Below are 15,009 nucleotides of genomic sequence, written 5' to 3' on the forward strand. Positions count from 1 at the left end.
TAAACATGCATCCATTTATGAAATAGGATAGGAACAATACAAACATTACAGAGTTATGGATAGATAGTAGGAAAATATCAATGACTGCTGTAATACATGTTGATATCTTAGAAGTGGTTTCTCAGGAAGACAGAGATACGCAAGAAGGATCTAACAAGTAGTTACAGCCTAAGGGTTGTCAAAAATCAAGTGAGCCATCTGGGGCCAAAGCTGTTTTTTGTAGCATTTTCTCTTCAGCCTTCCATTGCATTGGGACCCCACAACCAGTTAGTGTCCTCTCCCCAACTGTCAGCACAGGCAGAAGGAATCCATGTTTGAATGATTCACACACGTCCATAGGTGGGCATCTGCAGCCGGTGCATGGTGGGCCAATTGTGTCATTGTTTCTCTGTGTCATGATAGTTCTCAACTGAGCAGCGGCGGCCGGCCTGAAGGCTGGCACACAAGAGCACTCGCAGCCGCATGGCTCCCTGAGCACCGGGGGCTCTCCCTCTGGGGGACTACGAGGCAGGAAATGAGCCAGCTAGAAGACAGGTGCTCCCCACCCATGGCTCCCCATGCACTGGAGGCCCTCCCTCCGGGGGCCTACGAGGCAGGGAGCAAGCTGCCTTTTGGAAGACTGGCGCTCCCCGCCTGTTAAGATGGTGAACTCTTTAACAAGTCAGGCCTAGTAGGAGGCATTCAGGCCACTGGGGGCATTAAAGGAAATTGTGGGACCCTGGTCCCTTCCTCTTTCTCTGTTTTGCTCCAATGCCCATAAAGTGAGTACTTTAGTTTTGCTCTGCAATTAGCTTCTGCCATAATGTACTAGCTTTGCCACAAATCCAAAGGCATTAGTCCATCTGATCATGGATAGGAAACCTCCTAAACTAGGAGCCAAAATAAATCTTTTCTCTTTATAAGTAGTCCAGGTGGTTGTTATAATGATGGAAAACTAGAGTGGTGGACTGCCCATACCTCTAGTGTGCTTGCAGGCAGCAGGCTGAACCCTGGACATCTTCAGAAACCCTGATGAGCCTCCCCTGTGCCTCCCCAACTAGCATGCAAGACAGGTGGAGCTCTGGTCATTTTCTGGGGCCTCAGTGGCCACTCCCAGCACCACCTGCACCCGCATGGGAGCCGAGCTGAAACTTGGACAGAGTCACCGGCCTCAGGACTCCACCCTCACCCCTCCCCTACTGGCACGGGAACTGGGATGGGTCCTGGGCAATGTCTGAAACCTCAGAGGCCATGATCTGCACTCCCTCCACTCTTGTGGAAGCCAGGTTGAACCCCGGACAGCTTCAGGAACTCCAGTGAGCCTCCCAGCCCCTCCCCTACCAGCCTGGGAGCCAAGTGAATGTAAGAAATTTCAGGAGCATCTGGGACCCCACCTTACCACCACACACAAGCGCAGGAGCCATGCTGAGCACTGGGGAATTTCAGATTCTTGCCCTGCCACTCCCACACCATCATGGGAGTGAGGCTGAGCTCCAGAGAACCTCTGGATCTTCAAAAATGACAAAATGAAGGAGCAAAATGCAATCTCAGACCTCTATCCTACCCAGAACATGTCCAGGAGACATCAATACAGAAGAGTCTGGAAGTCATACACCTGAAATTTCTGAAATGATAGCAAATGAAGTAAAGAAACAGCTCCATCAGGTCATAGAAGACATCAGATCAGAAATAATCCCTGAAGCAAAAAAAAAGAAATGACAATAATAATGAAAGAATTGCTCAGCTCATCCAAAGATGACATCGAAAAGAAAATAAAGGAGCATAGAAAACTCATGGACACCTTGAGTGAACAATATAGAAAAGAACTAGGATGCATGAAACAGATACAAACAAATATCCAGGAAATTAAAACTTCCATTGAAAGCTGGCAAAACCTCCTGAATGAAGCTGAAGATAGACTTTCAGACCTTGAAAACAACATTGTCACTAACAAACATTACAGGAAGGATTTCTTAAAAAAAACAAGGAACAAAGAGAACCATTCGACAACTGCAAGACAAAGCAAAGAAAAACAATGTAAGATTAATAGGTATCAATGAAACAGCAGGTGTCAACACAAATGACATAAAAAGACTATTTGCAGAAATAATAGCAGAAAATTTCCCATGCATGGAAAAAGAATCAGACATACAGATAAGAGAAGCATATAGAACTCCAATTAACCATAACCAAGATAAATCTACACCTAGACATATAGTGATCAAGAGCCCAGAAACTCAACAAAAATTCAGAATATTAAAAGCTGTTAGAGAAAAGAAACAGATCACCTATAAAGGAAAGCCCATCAGAATCACAGCAGATTTTTCAACACAAACCATCAAGTCAAGAAGATCTTGGAGTGAAATATTTCAGGTCCTGAAAGAAAACAACTTCCAACCCAGGTTGATGTACCCTGCAAAACTACCCTTCAAAATTAATGGAAAAGTAAAATATTTTCACAATAAAGAATAACTGAAGAACTTCATGAGCACCAAACCACTCCTACAAAGAGTACTAAAAGAAATTCTAGAAAGAGAAAAAAAAAGACCACAACTTTAAGAACAACAGAAGGGAAACACCAAGCAGAGCAATCAATTAAACAGTGAGAAAAGGAGGATTCAACAGCAGGAAAATAATGTGACAAAAATAAGCCAATACATATCAGTTATAACCACCATTGTAAATGGTCTCAATGCACCAATCAAAAGAAGCAGACTTGCAGAGTGGATCAAGAAACAAAATCCAACTATATGCTGTATACAAGAAACACATTTAACTCAAAAGGAAATTCATAGACTGAAAATCAAAGGATGGAAAACAATACTCCATGCAACAGGTACCCAGAAAAAAGCAGGTGTAAGTATTCTATTTATAGACAATGTGAACTTGAAACCAAGAACAATCAAAAGAGATAAAGAAGGCCACTACATACTTGTAAGGAAAAAACTCAAGAAGAGATATCAATCATAAACATCTACGTACCAAATACAAGAGCACCCAGTTATATAAGACAAATTTTAACAGACATGAAAGGGCTGGGGATATAAGTTAGTGGGACAAGCACCTGTCTGGCAAGTGCAAGGTCCTGAGTTCAATTCTGAGTACCAGGAAAAAAATAGAAGGGTCCAGACATGAAAAATGAAATAAACAACAACATAATCATAACAGGGGACTTTAACACCCATTGTCACAAAGAGATAGATCAACTAGACAAAAAATCAGCAAAGAAATAACAGAACTTAATCAAACTTGTGAACAAATGGACTTAGTAGACCTTTACAGAGTGTTCCATCCAACAGCATCAGAATACACATTCTTCTCAGCTGCACATGGGACATTATCTAAAACAGACCATATCCTAGCACATAGAACATGCTTAAATAAATGCAAATGAATTGAAATTATCCCATGCATGCTCTTAGACCATAGTGCAATGAAATTGGAAATTAATGACAAAAGAAATCACAAAAACTCCATAAACACATGGAAATTAAATAACATCCTCTTGAACAATGAACAGGTCACAGATGAGTTCAAAGTAGAAATTAAACAGTGTTTACAATCAAATGAAAATGTAGATACAACTTACAGGAAACTGTGGGATGCAAAGAAAGCAGTCCTCAGATGGAAATTTATAGTGGTGAATTCCTACCTCAGGAAAACAAAATAAGCACAAATAAACAACCTTATGCTGCACCTCAAGCTTCTAGAAAAAGAAAAGCAAGTCAAACCCAAAGCCCAAAGAAACAGGAAATTATAAACCTCAGGGCAGAAATTAATGCAATGGAGACTTAAAAAAATACAAAGAATTAATAAATCAAAGAGTTGGTTCTTTGAAAGAATAAATAAATAGATAAACCCCTAGCCAACCTTATCAAAAAAGGAAAGAAGGGCCAGGGATATAGCACAGTGGCACAGCACCTGCCTGGGAAGTGCAAGGTCCTGAGTTCAATTTCTGGTTCAAAAAAAAAAAAAATCAATCAAAAAAAACAGGAAAGAAAAAACTGAAATACATGGAATAAGGAATGAAAGGGGTGAAATCACTACAGATCCTGTAGAAATTTAGAAGATCATCAATACCTACTTTGAAAATCTTTACCCTCATAGGATAGAAGACACAGAAGAAATGGACAGATTCCTAGGTACACACGAATTATCAAAGCTGAATGAAGAAGATATAAAAATCCTGAATAATCCAATGTCAGCCAGTGAAATTGAGACTGTAATAAAAAAAACTTGACAATGAAGAAAAGCCCACATCCTGATGTGTTCACAGCTGAATTCTACAAGAAATTTAGACAAGAGTTAACACCAATTCTTCTCAAACTCTTCAATGAAATTGAAAAGAAAGGAATTCTCCCCAACTCATTCCTGGAGGCAAGTATTATCCTGATACCAAAACCAGAGAAAGACACAACCAAAAAAGAGAACTTCAGGCCAATATCCCTAATGAATATAGATGCACAAAATTCTCAATAAAATACTAGCAAATAGAATACAACAAAACATCAAGAAGATTATACACCATGACCAAGAGGGATTCATCCCTGGAATGCAGGGATGGTTCAATATACACAAAGCAATTAATGTAATACACTATGTCAATAGAGCCAAAGACAAAAGTCACATGATCATCTCCATCAATGCAGAAAAAGCCTTCAGTAAAGTCCAACACTCATGATAAAAACACTACTGAAAATAGGAATAGATGGTCTTTACCTCAATCTGATTAAAACTATCTATGACAAATGAATGGCTAACATCACACTAAATGGTCAGAATTTGAAAGCTTTCACTTTAAAATCAGGAACAAGGATGTCCACTGTCACCATTCCTATTCAATATAGTTCTGGAAATATTAGCTAGAGCAAGTAGACAAGAGAGAGAAATAAAAAGAATAAGCATAGGAAAGGAGGAAGTGAAATTATCATTATTTGCAGATGACATGATACTCTACATAGAAGACCCCCAAAACTCCACCAAAAGGCTTATAGATTTAATAACCAAATTCAATAGCATAGCTGGATATAATATCCACACTCAAAAATCAATAGCATTCCTGTACACAAACAACAAACAGAGAGAAAAATTAGGGAAACCACACCTTTCACAATAGCATCTAAAAAGATGAAATACTTTTGAATCAATCTAACAAAAGAAGTAAAAGATCTATACAGGGAAAATTATAGTACTCTGAAAAAAGAGATCAAAAAGGACGTCAGAAAATGGAAAGATATTCCTTGCTCATGGATAGGAAGAACTAACATTGGGAAAATGGCCGTACTCCCAAAATTGTTGTACAAATTCAATACAATCTCAACTAAAATACCATTAGTATACCTCACAGATCTAGAGAAAACATTCCTAAGATTCATCTGGTACCAGAAGAGGCCTAGAATAGCAACAGCAATCCTGGGAAACAAAGGAAAGGCAAGAGGCATCACAATACCTGACTTGAAATTATACTACAAAGCTACTGTGATCAAATCAGCATAGTACTGGCAAAAAAAACCCTGAAGATCAATGGAACAGATTAGAAGATGCAGACACAGCTACAAACACACTCAGCCACCTTATCTTTGACAAAGGGGCCAAACGTGTTCACTGGAAGAAAGATAGCCTCTTTAATAAATGGTGCTGGAAAAACTGGCTTTCCACATGTTGAAGACTAAAACTAGAGTCATGTCTTTCACTGTGCACTGAACTAAAGTCTAAATGGATCAAAAATCTAAATATTAAAACAAAAACACTAACTCTATTGGAAGAGAAAGTAGGTAAAAATCTCAAAGACATAGGTGTAGGCAAGGAGTTCATGAACAAAAACCAAAGTGCATGGGAAATACGTCAAAGAATCAACAACTGGGATCTCATCTTATTGAAAAGTTTTTCACAGCAAAAGAAATCACCAATAGAGTAAAAAAGAAAACTCACAAAACGGGAAAAAATTTTAGACAATTACCCCTCAGGCAAAGGACTTCTATTAGAACATATAAAGAATTAAAAAAAATCAGTCCCCCCAAACTGAAAGACTCAATCCAAAAAGTGGGCATCTGAGATAAATACACACTTCTCAGATGAAGAAATACAAATGGCAAATAAATACATGAAAACATGTTCAACATCATTACTCATTTGAGAAATGCAAATTAAAACAACACTGAGATTTCATCTCACTCCAGAAAGAATGGCTATCATCAAGAAATCAACCAAAAACAAATGCTGGTGAGGCTGTGGGGAGAAAAGAACCCTACTGCACTGTTGGTGGGAGTGTCAGTTGGTGAAACCACTGTGGAAATCAGTTTGGAGATTCCTCACAAAACTAGGATTAGAAGGCCCACTTAACCCAGCTATTCCCCTTCTTGGTATTTTCCCAGAACAATTAAAAACATCATACTACAGTGATATATGTACACCCATGTTTATAGCAATGCAATTTGTTATAGCTAAATCTTGGAAACAATCTAAATGCCCATCAACTGAGGAATGGATAAAAAAGATGTGGTATTTTTATACAATGGAGTACTACTCAGCTATAAAAAAGATAAACTGGAGGTTTTTGTAGGTAAATGGATGCAACTAGAGACCATACTCACAAGTGAAATAAATCAGACCCACACGTGTAAATATCATGTTGTCTCCCTAGGAACCTGAAAGAGTAAGTAAAACTCAAAATGTACAATAGATGATAAGAAAGGGAAACAAAGGCCAGGGATTTAGCTCAGCAGCACAGCACCTGCCTGGCAAGCATGAGGTCATGAGTTCAATTCCCAGTATCAAAAAAAAAAAAAAAAAAAAAAAAGGGAAGGAAATTGCTCGAAGGAAGGATCAACTGGGATGAGGGTAAGAAGAAAAAAGAAAGAAGGAATGCAAAATATATATGAATATATCTATAGATAGATAGATAGAAGAATAGCTGGGATAACTACTGCTGATGTCTGATGGTATATTGAAAGGAACAGTTAATGTTTAAAATTTTTTATATTTTGACCAATTTTGCATGCTTATATCTGGTAATCTGAGCAACTGATTTGAAGACAACAATATGTAATGCAACAACCAGTGGTGAATTCCTACCATCTTGTCTAGTGAAACTGTATTATCTCTAATGTTTTATTTAAGAATTTTTTTATTCTCTTTAATGGCTTGAACAATCTTCCATTCTTACATCTGGTAATCTGAGCAACATAGTTGAAGACAGCAATATGGAATATAACAACCACTGCTAATTCCTATCATTTTGTTTTGAAACCTTGTATCACTTGTAATGCTCTTGATTTGTTTTATTTATGTCTGTGATGTTGATATGTTGTTATTTTTTTTTTTACTACTCTCTTTAAAATGAAAAACAAGAGAGAGAGGTGGTAATGATAGAGAACACATGATATACGACTGCCAAATAATACATATAATATAGGGAAAATATTATAACCTCCAACCTGCTAGATATCAGAACACCAAGTTCATGTTCTCTAAAATTGAGGAATGAATTCTAGGAACAATGGTGGCTTTATTGAGAGAAAGAAAGCATCTGTCTAAGACAGACAGAAGGGGGCCTGGAGAGGGGCTTGTGCAACAACCCTGCTTCTCAAGGGTGTTTTATCAAACAAAGCCACGAGGTGGGGGTGGGTGTTCCAAGGTGGGACAGAATTATAATCAATCAATAAGACTACAAGTACAGTCACTTAGGTAATATTGATCCAATGGAAAAATCACAGGATGGGTGTGGGGTGGGACAAAACTGTGATGAACCAATAAGATCACAAGTATAGTCACTTAGGTAATATTGATTAAATGGGGATCAAATTGGGAAGCAAGTCATATAGCAAGTGTGCATAGGATGGACAAGGACTTTACTGGAAGGGCTGGGTTAAAGAGGTTTGGTCCCCCACCCAAGATGATTGATATCTATTTAGATTCTCAATCACTGCTGTAAATCCCTAGGGGAAGTATATGAGTGTAGTCTGTCCTCTTTTCTTGAAGCCTGGCTTTAGTGAATGCACTTCTAGCCACAGTTGTCTTCTGCACTGACGTTTTGAGGGCCCAGCCCTGTTTGACTGACTACAATAGTTCTAACTAATTTAGCTGTCTATAATAGTAGCATGGGAAGAGAAGGGCTAATGAATCAAAAATCGTGAGGGCAAACCAACAGGTCTTAGCAAGTGCTTGGAAAAGGAGGACACAGAAGAGGAGCCTGAGGTGACAAAAGTAGGCTGCGGGAGTTAGTCACAACATAAGAGGACAAGGAGAGGAAGCCATTTGGAAGAGAGTTCTAATCCAGACAGGTAAGGAAGGACGAGCTGCTGGGACTCGTTGACCAGCTAAGGTGGAAACTCGGGACAGAAGACAGATTAGGGTTAGGGTTAGGGTTACCATCTCTGGAGGCAATGCCCAGACAATGATGAGTGGGATTGCCAAGTGCAAAAGTGCAAGTTTGAGAAACACTGGATTAGATGCTCTTGGAGGGAGGCTGCAGCTGTGGCATCTATCTTACAGGTTTACTGTGAAGCAGTTCAGTGATTGACCAGGTCCACTCAACTTCGATGCATTTACTCATTTGTTTACTTAGCATTTATTGAATAACTAGTATGCCTCAGGGCTAAAGATGCCAGGAAAAGTCAGATGCTAATCCTGTCTTTGTGAAGTAATAGTCTAGTAAATAAGCAAGAGATGAGAAAAAAAACAGGCCATAAAGAAAATGGTACAGTGCCTCATGCATTACAATGGAGGTGTTTGCAGGGAGTTTGAGGAATTGGTTATTGGAGGAGTCCGTGGTGGGGTGGAAGGCATGGATGTGGATAAGGGAGCAATCAAAGGATGTATCATGTCAGTCCCAGAACTAGGATGAGGTGAGGCACTGTCAGTCAGCTTCCCACTGCTATAGCAGCTACCTGAAATGGGATCTCTCCTCATTCTACCACCAAGTAGAATTCTACCATCAGTGTGTTGAGCTCACACCTTTTTCTGCTTGGTCTTGGGCCATCTGGTCCTATCCTTTTTTTTTTTTTTTTTTTTTTTTTTGGAAACAGGGTCTCACTTGAGCTCACTTTGTAGCCTAGGCTGGTCTCAAACTCACAACAATCCCCCTGCCTCAGCCTCCCGAGTGCTGGGATTACAGGCGTGTGCCACCACGCCTAGCTGGTCCTATCCTAAGATTCTTTATCACAAAAGCCAAGACAGATCCCGGATCACAAATTTCTCACCCTGAAAGCATCACTAGTGAATTTTTTGGCTGTTAGATTATATCTAGTAGATCTACATTATGGTGTTAATATCAGCAGACATTAATACCAGGACTTGTAGGCATTTGCAGTTACAGAGTGAAAGCTCTCTGTTCTATGGAGTAGTCAGGAGAGGTGGCTTAAGTTCTGTTAGTCCCAAATTATGGCTTAAATTCTGTTAGTCCCTTTATAAAGGGTTATATAAAGCAAATGAGAAAGATGTTCATGATTTGGATGTGTGTTAACCTGTAAAACCACAGTAATTTACTGAAAAGAACTGGATCAAACATTTTGTCTGAAACTTTGAAAAGTGATTTGTTTATATTACCATAAGACAGACTGTTCTAACTGGCAAAAGACAACATATCACTGACACCATCATAATAGAATTCAAAAAAATACTGACTTGCTCATAAATTATTTTGCTCCCTTATGTTCATTCCACAACAAAATTTAGAATGAATCCATAGAGTAGATAATTATTTGCAACCTCTGCCTGAAATAGCAGCTTCTTCACCTGGGAAACTGTCCCAATTCTCCAGCACCTGAGTCTGCCCTCTGCAGTGCTTGTACTTTGGCAACAGTCAGAGTGGGTGGCACAAATTGGACGTTAATTCTCAGAGGCATGGTGATTGGGCCAGGAATGGTCACATGACCTCAGCCTGGCCAATCAGAGTTTTTCTGTGGGATCTTTCTCATTAGAATTTAGATGCAGGTTTTTTTGTGTGTCTTTTTGTTTGTTTAGGGTTTTTTTGTCTTTTTGAGACAGGGTCTCACTATGCAGTTCAGGTTGGCCTTGTGCTCACTTTGTAGCCTCGACCTTGCAACGATCCTCCTAGCTCAGCCTCACCAGTGCTGGGATTACAAGCATGCACCACCATGCCCAGCTCTTTTTAGAATTTAGAAAAGGGGTGGAGGAGGTATAGCTCATCAGCACAGTGCTTGCCTGGCAAGTGTGAGGTCATGAGTTCAATTTCCGGTACCCCCCCAAAAAAGAATTTAGAAAAGAACTGTTTCTTTAGAAGCCACCTTGAAGATACCAAAGTATAGTACAACACCTATTGATAATCTCCTACCTCTTTTGTCTGTAACTCACTATTATTTGTCTATTTGTTTTCCTGAGAAACTGTCTTGTAGATAACAATACGTAAAACAATAACCATTGATAATTTCCTACCACTTTGTCTGTAATTTGGTAAGCCCCCCCCATTATTATGTTATCCTTGTTTTACTCTTTAAAATAAAAAATAAAAAAATAAAAGAACTGTTTCTTCTCTGGTGGCACACTGAGAAGATGTAAAGCTGAAATTTCCCATACCCATGTCCCCTACCTCATAAAGGAGCCAATTTAAGAAGACAATGCTAGCAAGAAGACTGAGGCAGAGATTTACACATAGAAATAATTTTAACAGAGTATAAACCCTTGATCCAGCTGAACCTGATGCCAAATTTATATTCATCCCCTTTCTGTAGCATTTCTCCCTGAGCCAATACATTTCCACTGTGTATCCATATGCTAGTTTGAAGTCTTGACTGGTAAATCCTTGTGGGTAAAATTTATATCTTGTACTGATTTGTGCTTCCTGGCATCTAGAATGAGCAGTGTTTGATGAAGACCTGCTGATGCATTAAAACTAATATATAAGACAATTATCTGAATCAAATTTAACCAATTCATTTCCTTGAAATCTCTAAGTGAACACAAATATACTCATGTCATTTACACACATGAACAGCCTCACTTTGGTATTCTCCCTTCAGCAGACCTCGAAGGTGTGCATGCACACTCACACACATACCACTTACACACAGTCACATAAATACACTGTTCTGGAGAGAGAAATTTTTCGAAAGTCAAATTACCCAAAATCAAGTTATTTAGGGAATAGAGTTAGTATTATGTACAAGATAGGAAAGAAAAGTGATATTATTCAGCAGCTCTCTATGTTTGTATTATAATATATTTCCTTCCATTGTTTCTTGAAAAATCCTATAGGGTAGACATTGTTAGCCCCATTTCACAGATGAGGAAGCTGACTGAAGAAGTGAAACCCAAGGCTACATATCTGTTACCTAGAACTGTTACCTACATATCTGTTACTTAGAACCACACCTGACCCCAGGCTCTTTAAGGCATGCTGCCTCCTTGTGGCCTAGAGATGGCTCCTGGAGAAAAACAGAAAGCATAATAATCCATTTCTTGGAACACACCCCAGGTTTACTTGAATCAAGAAAGGGGTACAGCTAAGGTATTGGGCAAACCCAACTTTCAGGAGATTTGTCTGTGTAGAGACGGACGATCACTTGTTTATAAGTGGAAGATAGCATTGGTGACCTTGTAGCTGATTTGCTTTGTGAGGGCCGTGGGAGCATGGATAATGAGGGACACAGAAAAGAAGACAGTTGTCAAGGACAGTGGGAAGACTATAGTCAAAAGGCCAATGGGTGCAGGCAAAGAGGGAGAAGTGGAGGACCAAGATGTATGCTGAAGCCCTAACCAAGTCCCAGGGCTTACATGACCTCTTGACCATGAGCTCATCTGTTCATGGCAATCGTGGACTCAGACTGTCTCAATCCAATGCTTAGCACAAAATAATTTCTGTGTTTCTGACTGAACTATGAAACAGAGAGAGATTTATGAGATAATATTGGAAGAAGCAGTAATCCTCAGAGCACTGCCCCTTAAATTCTCACAAAACTTATAGAAGATGAAGACAGCCAGGCGTGGTGGCACACACCTGTAATCCCAGCACTGAGGAGGCTGAGGCAGGAGGATCATTGCGAGTTCGAGACCAGCATGAGCTACAAAGTGAGCTCAAGTTTAGCCTGAACTACATAGCGAGACCCGTCTCAAAAAAACAAAAAAAAAGATGAAGACAATAGCTACATGTTGCAGGACTATGGAAAACTAAGAGGAACAGGTTATTAGTAGCCAGATGAATTGGGATCTGTCTATGAGGCAGGTAGGGTTAGCCTTTTAGAGAAAAAAAACAAGCTAATGTGTCTGACATTTATCCCAGCTGTGCCTCATGAATACTGTATGTAAGAAAGCAAGTCTGATTCTTCTACTGAGGTTATATCCCTTAGCTCACCCACTCAAAGCAGAGGCAAACAAATCTAGCATTTACCCCTCTAAATCTCTCTGATATTTCTTTGTGCACATTTGTGCATACTTCATTCACGTGTGCCCTTCCTTTATGCTTCATTTCTGTCATGCTTGCATTCCATATTTATGGAGGTAGGTGCTGCCAATGCCAGGAAACATGGCAACAAGTGAGTGTTGTGTGTGTACTTTAGGGCATGGAGGTTGAGAGGAAGCAAGTATGTGTATAGGACATTTTGGAAAGTTAATTCTAGGAGTTAAGAATTATCTGTGGGAAAAACCCAAAGGAACTCAAAATAGTTCACACAAGGAATATTCCAGAGAACCATAGAGAGGAGTATGAGGATGGTACCACATCAGAAGCCCAAAGTTTCCTTGGAAAAGAGGGAATCAGGCATGGAACTGAGAAATCAACTTGGTCCAAGCTGTAGCTCTAGAAGAGGAAATCAAACACTGTGGAAAATGGGACCAAGAGCCACCTACCCTCAAACACTGTGTGATCACATCTTGCTTGTTTGATGTGGAGCAAAGAGAAAGATAACATTAGATTTACAACAAAGTAAAGAATAGGGGAAAAGAGACAGAAAATTCTTTGCAAAGAATTCAAAGGGAGGCAAAGCCTAAGAAGCAGACCTTAAGCATATATCAGTCACTGGTATGTGGTACATACTGCATGTTAGAAGCCAAGACTGTGGCCTCCTAGCTGAAACACTCAACACAGTGAACATCACAAATCATTCCACCCTTTAATAAAGCCAGGAAATCTGGGTAATGTGTGGCACATGGTCCAACTAGTGAATTTATAAACATAAGCCCCTTGCTCTGTTCCCTTTACCATGGTATGAGTTCCATGATCAGAGGCATGTTAATGTGACTTACCAGGGTGATGAGTAAGACAATTTACAAATCCATGTATAGGAGTGCAGTCAGAAGTTCTGTGGGCAAGTCATGATCTGGAATAAGCATCTTGTTGGACAGAAATGATTCAATATAATCAATCCAGACATAGGGGCTGGCTGGCCCTTCAAGGATAAGTGTTACAATAAAGCCTGAAATTGACTACTGGGACATCACTACAGGTCCCTGGACATTAAGGGAATAATAAAGGAAATGTTATAAACTCTATGCCCTTAAATTGAATGAAATGGACCCATTTTACCAATTTTTGGAGGGATGTATAATTTGCTGAAAATCACCCAAGAGGAAATAGTTGATCTGAACAGGCCTACAACAAGTAAAAAATCGAGCCAGGTGTGTTTGTGTACACCTATAATCTCAACACTTGGGAGGCTGAGATAGAACAAATGCCACAAGTTTGAGGCTAGGTTAGGGTACATAGTAAGCTCAAGACTGAACTATGTAGTGAGATCCTGTCTCAAAACAAAACAAAACACACACAAAACAAGTAAGAAATTGAAACAATAATTAATGATCTTTCAAAACAGGAAGCATCAGCCTAAGTAGGTTTATTGGTGAATTCTACCAATAACTTAAGGGGAAAAAATATACCAATCCCCTAACATCTCTTGCAGAAGATAGAAGAAGAGGGAATACTTCCTTATTTAACCTATGAGACCAGTAGCAACCTAATGATAAAACCAGACAAAGACGTTAAAAGAAAATATAATAACGACGGACAAAAATTTTGCCAGAGCAGCTGAGCTAGTGATGGTTCACATGTGGGTTGTCCTGAGGGCATGGAGGATGCCAGGCAAACAGGTATTCCAGCCAAGAGCACCAGTATGAGAGGCAAGCTAGTAAAGCAAATGGGGCCCTTCCCCTCCTCCCCACTTCCCATGTTGGAGCTGAGCTGCACCTTGGACAACTTCAGGAACTCCAGTGAGCCAGCCCCACCTCTGCCCCGCCAGCTTGGAAGCCAAGGGGAGCCCCAGACAACCTCAAGGGCCTTGGGTGCTCCTCCATGCCCCCATCCCACACCCTCAGGGGAGCTAAACTGAAACTCAGACAGCTTCAAGGGCCTCAGTGGCTGCACACTTATCCCCCCCACTGGTGTGAGAACTGGGTGGGGTAGTGGCAGTGTATGGAGACACAGTGACCACAACCCACCCACTACTATACCCCAGTGAAAACATGGCTGAAACCTGGACAGCTTTGGGAACTCCTGAGTGGGAGGCAAGCTGAGCCACAGACAGCTGTGGGAGCATTGGGGACTGCACCACACCCACACACACACACCATCAAGGGAGTCACACTGAGCACTGGGGACTTTGGGTCCTTGCCCCGCTACTATGATATCATCCTGGGAGTGAGGCTGAGCTCCAGGGAACCTCTGCATCTCTGAACATGACAAAATGAAGGAGCAAAATGCAATCTCAGACCTCTACCCTACCCAGAACATGTCCAGGAGACATCAATACAGAAGAGCCTGGAAGTCATACACCTGAAATTTCTGAAATAATAGCAAATGAAGTAAAGAAACAACTCCACGAGGTCATAGAAGACATCAGATCAGAAATAATCTTTCAAGTAATAAAAGTAATGACAATAATAATGAAAGAATTGCTCAGCACATCCAAAGATGACATTGATAAGAAAATAAAGGAGCATAGAAAACTCATGGACACCTTGAGTGAACAATATAGAAAAGAACTAGAATGTATGAAACAGATACAAACAGATATCCAGGAAATTAAAACTTCCATTGAAAGCTGGCAAAACTGCTTGAACAAAGATGAAGATAGACTTCAG

At 40.0% G+C, this 15,009-nt stretch overlaps 1 long non-coding RNA gene across 2 annotated transcripts in view; it reads right to left on the reverse strand.

Moving 5' to 3' along the window:
• LOC102017890 overlaps positions 1–9,795 on the reverse strand; it is a 29,662-nt gene extending 19,867 nt beyond the window's left edge. For both annotated transcript variants that reach the window (XR_261022.1, XR_001234151.1), the window contains exon 1: positions 9,715–9,795. This is a non-coding gene — a long non-coding RNA (uncharacterized LOC102017890). The remainder of the gene's footprint in view (positions 1–9,714) is intronic.
• Between the last annotated feature and the right edge of the window lie 5,214 nt (positions 9,796–15,009).

Source organism: Chinchilla lanigera, unplaced genomic scaffold, assembly GCF_000276665.1.
Source record: "Chinchilla lanigera isolate Chin_1 unplaced genomic scaffold, ChiLan1.0 scaffold00023, whole genome shotgun sequence".
NCBI lineage: Eukaryota > Metazoa > Chordata > Mammalia > Rodentia > Chinchillidae > Chinchilla > Chinchilla lanigera.